General features: G+C 33.8%; 1 long non-coding RNA gene across 1 annotated transcript; it reads left to right on the top strand.

The window, feature by feature from the left end:
* The first annotated feature begins 1,130 nt into the window (after positions 1 to 1,130).
* LOC130640838 (uncharacterized) lies at positions 1,131 to 6,627 on the top strand. Its single transcript, XR_008982392.1, has 3 exons — positions 1,131 to 1,371; positions 1,573 to 1,767; positions 5,752 to 6,627. It is a non-coding gene; the product is annotated as an uncharacterized LOC130640838 (long non-coding RNA).
* Positions 6,628 to 7,045: the final 418 nt, after the last annotated feature.

Genomic DNA, 7,045 nt, shown 5'->3' on the forward strand with positions numbered 1-7,045 from the left:
GGCCGAGTCCGGGATTTACGGGAAATCGCGGTTTTTCGTTTGTCGGCGATTAAACTTCTTTTATTCAGCGTCTCATCAAAAATGAAAACATTTCTGAAAACTACAAGTCTCATGCGTTTTAGTGGTGAAAAAATAATTTAAAAAATCGTTCGGGAAATGAGTTTACTCCCTGGGTACCTTCTTTGTATACTTTTGACTATACGGGCCGAGTCCGGGATTTACGGGAAATCGCGGGTTTTCGTTTGCCGGCGATTAAACTTCTTTTATTCAGCGTCTCATCAAAAATGAGAACATTTTTAAAAACTACAAGTCTCATGGGCTTTAGTGGTGAAATAATAATTTAAAAAATCGTTCGGGAAATGAGTTTACTCCCTAGGTACTTCTTTTGTATACATTTGACTATACGGGCCGAGTCCGGGATTTACGGGAAATCGCGGGTTTTCGTTTGCCGGCGATTAAACTTCTTTTATTCAGCGTCTCATCAAAAATGAAAACACTTTTAAAAACTACAAGTCTCATGCGTTTTAGTAGTGAAAAAATAATTTAAAAAATCGTTCGGGAAATGAGTTTACTCCCTGGGTACTTTCTTTGTATACTTTTGACTATACGGGCCCAGTCCGGGATTTACGGGAAATCGCGGGTTTTCGTGTGCCGGCGATTAAACTTCTTTTATTCAGCGTCTCATCAAAAATGAAAACATTTCTTAAAACTACAAGTCTCATGCGTTTTAGTGGTGAAAAAAAAATTTAAAAAATCGTTCGGGAAATGAGTTTACTCCCTGGGTACCTTCTTTGTATACTTTTGACTATACGGGCCGAGTCCGGGATTTACGGGAAATCGCGGTTTTTCGTTTGCCGGCGATTAAACTTCTTTTATTCAGCGTCTCATCAAAAATGAAAACATTTTTAAAAACTACAAGTCTCATGGGCTTTAGTGGTGAAATAATAATTTAAAAAATCGTTCGGGAAATGAGTTTACTCCCTGGGTACCTTCTTTGTATACTTTTGACTATACGGCCGAGTCCGGGATTTACGGGAAATCGCGGGTTTTCGTTTGCCGGCGATTAAACCACTTTCATTAAGTAGGCTGTTCAGTCACGTGACTTTTTGCCGTGTTCGGAAATTCAGCTTAAAACAAGCTCGCACACGGCAACGCGTATTTTGTTATTGCGCGTGATGGCACTTATTTTAAATCGTCGAATTCGGCACCTATTTCGCTTAAGACAGATGGTGTATGGGCAGATAGTGATTGTTAAGTACCTTAAATTTGTTTTTTTGAATGAGACTTGTTTAAACGACCAACAGTGTATTCAGATTTCGACGAGGGAAATGTAAACTTGGCGCAAACAGAGGAAAGTGCATGACGTATCAGGTAGTCTCACTTGAAATTAGTTTATATTAAAAATATACTTTCAATTTCTATTCTTATTCCTAACTTTCCTGCATGACAAATCTGGAGAAAAAGCATTTTTTGTTTATATCGAACCCCCGTCTTAAAGTTCTATGTGACTTGCTGCAGTGCAACAACGAATTTCGACTTTTTATTTATTTTATTTTATTATATAATTTATAGTCTTGGAATGATGGCTATTAATCATGGCTATGTGCTAGATATTCCAGTTAACATTAGACACAGCTACTAAACTAAAGCACCAAAGCTAGCTAGCTACCTAGCTATATATATATTAGCCGAAGTAGTGGACCAGAAGATGGAGTGTGTGATGTTGTGTTTAATTATTCCATACCACTGTGTGGTTAATAGATAAAGGTATATTTTGCTTACTACTAGTGTGATTTGGTTTTTAAACACTTAAAGTATTAGGCTTGGAAATTTGTTGATTCCAGATACCAATTTGTTACCCACTCAGTTCTTGCAAACTGTTTACTGTTTACCATTATTCTTTTTTACAAAAACGCCTCTCTTCCAACTTTCCAGGCCTAAAGTTAGCTAAGAGTCAGAGTAGGTTACTTTATAGCTAGCTTATACTGTTTTAAAAAGCAAGATTTAGATAATAATTGAAGAGATAATGATTATATAATGTTATTTTTGTAAATATTCCATTGTTTAGTATGTATAGCTATATCATAATTGCTGACGTAAACTAGAAAGGCAGATAATACACAGTCTAGGTAGGAATGGTATTTTAAAAATAATATGCATTGGTTAAAAGTTTTGCAGCTTATGTTAGACAATAAAATTATTAGTGCAGTTTCGCTTGATATATTTTCAGCTTTAAAAATGAGTATTAAAAATAAACAAGTTTATGATCTTTTTTCTTCATTGAATGAAAAAAGCATTAAAGAAGTAAGTGATGGATTTGTTTTACTTGGTGTTGAAATAACATGTCCAGAAAAAGCGTTATATACAAAAGTTAAAAGACTAGTAGAGAAAGTAAATGGTCTGAAAAAAAGGAAAGCTAATTCTGCTATAGAAACTTTGTTGGAAGCTGAGTTTAGTGTTCCAGTGCAAATTACCCCACATCAGCGATCTATTGATGCGGCTAGTTCTAGAAATGAAGTTTTGTTTAAAGAGAAAATGAAACAATTAAAGGAGGAAAACAAAAGTTTAAAAAGAAAGTGCGAAAATTTTCAAGAATTAGAAATTCAATACAACACACAAGTCAAAGAGGTTAAGAAACTTAGTAACGAGTTATTTGTAGCAATGAAGGATGAAAATAAGTTGACAGCAGAATATCGTCGTATAAAGAACAATTATCTTGAAGTAGAGGAAAAACTTAGAAATGTGGAATTGAAATTTAAAGATAATAGCAAAGCGAGGGCAGATAAATTGAGAAATTTATCAAAGAAAATTAAAAACAGAGATGATAAAATTAATAAAATGGAATCAGAAATAGCTGAATTGATATCTGGTACTGAGAATAAAAGTGATGAGTTGGATGACATGAAAGTAAACTTGAACAGACTCAATGATAAATTAGAAAACAGTGAAACTATAGTTGATGATCTGCGGAATGAGAAAGCAAAACTGAAAAGAAAGACGCACAGTTTGTTGTTAAAAATTGAAAACCAGAAAAAATTGATTGACCACAAAGAAGTGAATGATATGAAGTGTTTAAAAAGTGATTATGACAAACTCTGTACAAACATGAAGCAACTTACTGAAGAAAATCGTGATTTGCAAATGCTCGTTTCGTTATTAAACGACAATGAAATTGTAACATTTGAAGGTGGTCGTTATTCAGACGAAATAAGAGAAGTTGTTATGGAATTACTTTCCTTGAATGTCAGCATGGGAAAGGTAAATGATGTGATCAAGGTTGTACTTGAAAAACTTGCAAAAAAAAGGGTTGACAGGTTGCCTTCACAAGGTTTAAAAAGTCATTTAATGCAAGAAGCATTAATTTTAGCACAATTACAGGTTGCAGAAGCAATGATTGATAATGACAAGGAGGCGTTTGGTAATTGTTTACATGGAGATGGTACATCAAAATACCATAAACATTATCAAAATTTTCAGATTACAACATCGAAAGGAAAAACTTTAACATTTGGATTATCAGAAGTTGCAGGTGGCGATGCGGCAATAGTAATGAAAAATTTTACTGACACAATTGATGACATGTGTGACATTCTGAAAGAATGTGACAAGGATGCAAATTTTTCCCGGCTTGTCACATCAATCAAATCTACAATGTCGGATCTTGGCCCTATTAATCCTTTATTTAACTCACAACTGAAATCTTTAAGGGAAAAATTATTACCAAATGTTGTAGAAAACTGGAATTATTTAAGCGAAACACAAAAAACGGACATGACCGATATGGGAAATTTCTTTTGCAAATTACATCTTCTGGCAAATTTTGCCTCAGAGGCAGATAAAGTTCTGCATTCATTTGAGAGAATGGTCTTCTGTGATGACTATGAAACAGTATTTGCCTTCAATAGTGCAAAAGAATCTTCTGCTTCTAGATTAGTGCGTACAGCTTGTAAAGCTTTTCATGTGCGTGGAAGTGACGAATGTGGAGTAGCATCGTATTTTAACTCGTTTTTAGCTGGTCGCAATCAGAAATCTTACTTTGTACCATTTATTGGAAATCGTTTTAACATATTGTTTTATAACGCTGCTGCATTATATTACCATCGTGATGCAGTCGTATCTTTTCTTTCATCATGGCCTGATCCTAATAATTTACTGAAAGCTGTAAATGAAGACGTATCAAATAAGTTGTTTCTTAGTGAAGTCAGAGCACTTGGCATTATTGATAAATTATTGACTGGTCCATTGTGGCGATTAATAGAGTCTTGTGAAAGTATCCTCGAAATAAATCCATACCTGTTACAACTTAAAGTCAAACTATCTGCACTCTGCAACAATTGTTCATCACTTCTATCTGGCAGTCATATTTTCCAAGAGGATGGTATTATTGTACACAACAAAGATGAATTATTTATCAAGCTATTTGAGGATACAGGTGATGATGAATTGGATATTCTAACACAGCAAGCCCTTGAAATTATTTGCCATGCAATTCTCATCATCTTAGAGCGTCAATGTAAGGATCAACTGCCTGGAGGAAAGTACTGGAGCCCCAGTCAGATAATAAAGGAGACGTCATCAATTGTACCAGTAACCAATAAGGCTTCTGAAAGTGACTTTGCAATTTTGGATTTGTTAGTGAAAACGAAGCCAAGTGCCAATGTTGAAACATTGCAGGCTTTAACCATGTGGTCGCGTAACAAAACACTTGATTGGTTTGAACAGAAGTCTTATGATGAGAAAAAAAGTATGATGGAATCAGCCAGACATAATGTGGAAAAAATGAAGGCGAAGTATAAATCAAGGAGAAAAGAACTGTTGGAGGAGAGGAAAAGGAAATTGCTTGCTAAACAAGATATGAAAAAGAAAGCTGAAGAGAAAATAGCATTGAAGAAAGTGGAAGCTTTTAACAAATTGCTTGAGCTAAATGTCCAGGCTTGGATATCTGTTGATGAACTGAAAAAAAACATCATGGATATATCATCACAAAAACGTGCAGAAGTTTTGCTAGCGCAAATGAATTTTTACAGGCATGTTATGCCTTTCAAATGCAATTCCAAATTGTTTAACAAAACAAAACAGAGTGGAAACAAAAGAGTTGATTTGTCTTGGGAAGAGCTTCTTGAAAACTTTGTTAAAATCATGCATGTAACATTTTCATCATCTGCAGAAAAGGTAACAAAGGATAACCTGAAGTCGAAGGAAGATAGAGATGAAGTAGTTGCAACCCAAAAAAAGGAACTGATGGAAAAGATCAAGAAAGAAAGGATGAAAAAACTGTCTGAACAACAAAAAAGCAACAAACTCCCTTCCTTCATCAAAGACCCTGATTGTTTAGTTGGTTTACACATACGGCATCATTTAAAGGAAGAAGATGAAGAGGATGCATATTGGTGTAAAGGGGAAATTCTAAGTGTAGCAAAACGACATTCCAATCCTAAACGCACGTTGTTTAATGTAGTATATGAGTCAGAACCTGAGACAGTTTGGAGTTTTCCAATAATTTTAGATTTTGAGAAGGGAGACGTTATTATGTTATCTTAGAATATAGTTAGTTATAGTATAGTTATATATTTGAGGGAAGAAATTTTTGTGGTAATGTATTTCGTTCAAACCGTGGAACTTTTTTATGGCAAAAACTTCTTCCTTTGAGGATCATTGTTTTGTCAACTTGTGACATGTGGTATATATTGTTCTATTAAAACATTTAGCACTTATGGTAGCTTAATATTTTGCGTTCTTTTTTTTATTTAGGTGCTAAAAGGTGCAGTTGTTCCATTTTCATCTGGTCTGCATATTTATACTCTGTCAAATATTTTGCAAGCTTTAAGAGTGTTTGTCAAAGTTTTATAGTTACCAACTTAGTGTTTTACAGTGGTTCCTGTGGACTTTCTTTTTACATTTCCTTAAATTTGAAATATCTTTTCAGCTATTACGTTATTTTCTCTGGCTGGTCTGCAAAAATATAAATTTCGTACATTTCTATGAAGTCTCTCAATGTTAAGATTACAGTTTATAAACATTTTTGCCGGTTATTGTATAATTGTTTTGCTTTTATACATTGATTTTATGTTATTTTTGAGCTACAGCATCATTTTTACTATCTGGTCTGCAAATTACACTCTTGTCAAATATTTTGTACTCTTCAAGAGTGTTTGTAAAATTTTTGAATAGTTACTAATTTGTGGTGTTTTATTATGTTCCTGTGAATTTTTTTCGCATTTTCATCAATTTGGAAAGATTTTTTCAACTATGACGTCATTTTTTCTATCTGGTCTGCAAATTACACTCTTGTCAGATATTTGTACTCCTTAAGAGTGTTTGTATAATTTTTGAATAGTTACTAATTTGTGGTGTTTTATTATGTTCCTGTGAACTTTTTTGCATTTTCATCAATTTGGAAAGATTTTTTCAACTATGACGTCATTTTTTCTATCTGGTCTGCAAATTTACACCCTTGTCCGAAATTTCGTACACTCTAATGAACTTTGTTTAACGTTAAGATTACAGTTTATAAAATTGTTTACTGGTTGTTGTATACTTTCTTGCGCTTTTAGAGCAATTTGTAGTAATATTTGAGCTATGACGTCATCATTACGTCATTTCTAAAAATAAACCATCAAAAATTAATATATTTTTTCTTTTACAAATATACTATCTACTGTAAAAATTTTAAGTTCTTACCATGTCTCAATCTGGAGTTATTGATTTTTAAAGATAGAAATTGTGAAAAAAAACCTATACATGACCCCCGTCTTTGTGCCGTGTTTTGTTGCGAAATTGGCCGAAAAACGCAACAAAAAAGGGCTATACTATCTATCATAAAAATAACAATAACTAGAGAATGGCTTGGAGTTAGGAGTTGCGCGACCCCTCGTTGAAACCGTATAGAAATGTAGAAAACGTTGCATACGGCTAGAAGGTCGAGCGGCGCATAGAAAAATTTGACCTGAACAGCCTACATTAAGCGTCTCATCAAAAATGAAAACATTTCTGCAAATTACAAGTCTCCTGCGTTTTAGTGGTGAAAAAATAATTTAAAAGATCG

This window comes from Hydractinia symbiolongicarpus, chromosome 4, assembly GCF_029227915.1.
Source record: "Hydractinia symbiolongicarpus strain clone_291-10 chromosome 4, HSymV2.1, whole genome shotgun sequence".
In the NCBI taxonomy this organism is placed as follows: domain Eukaryota; kingdom Metazoa; phylum Cnidaria; class Hydrozoa; order Anthoathecata; family Hydractiniidae; genus Hydractinia; species Hydractinia symbiolongicarpus.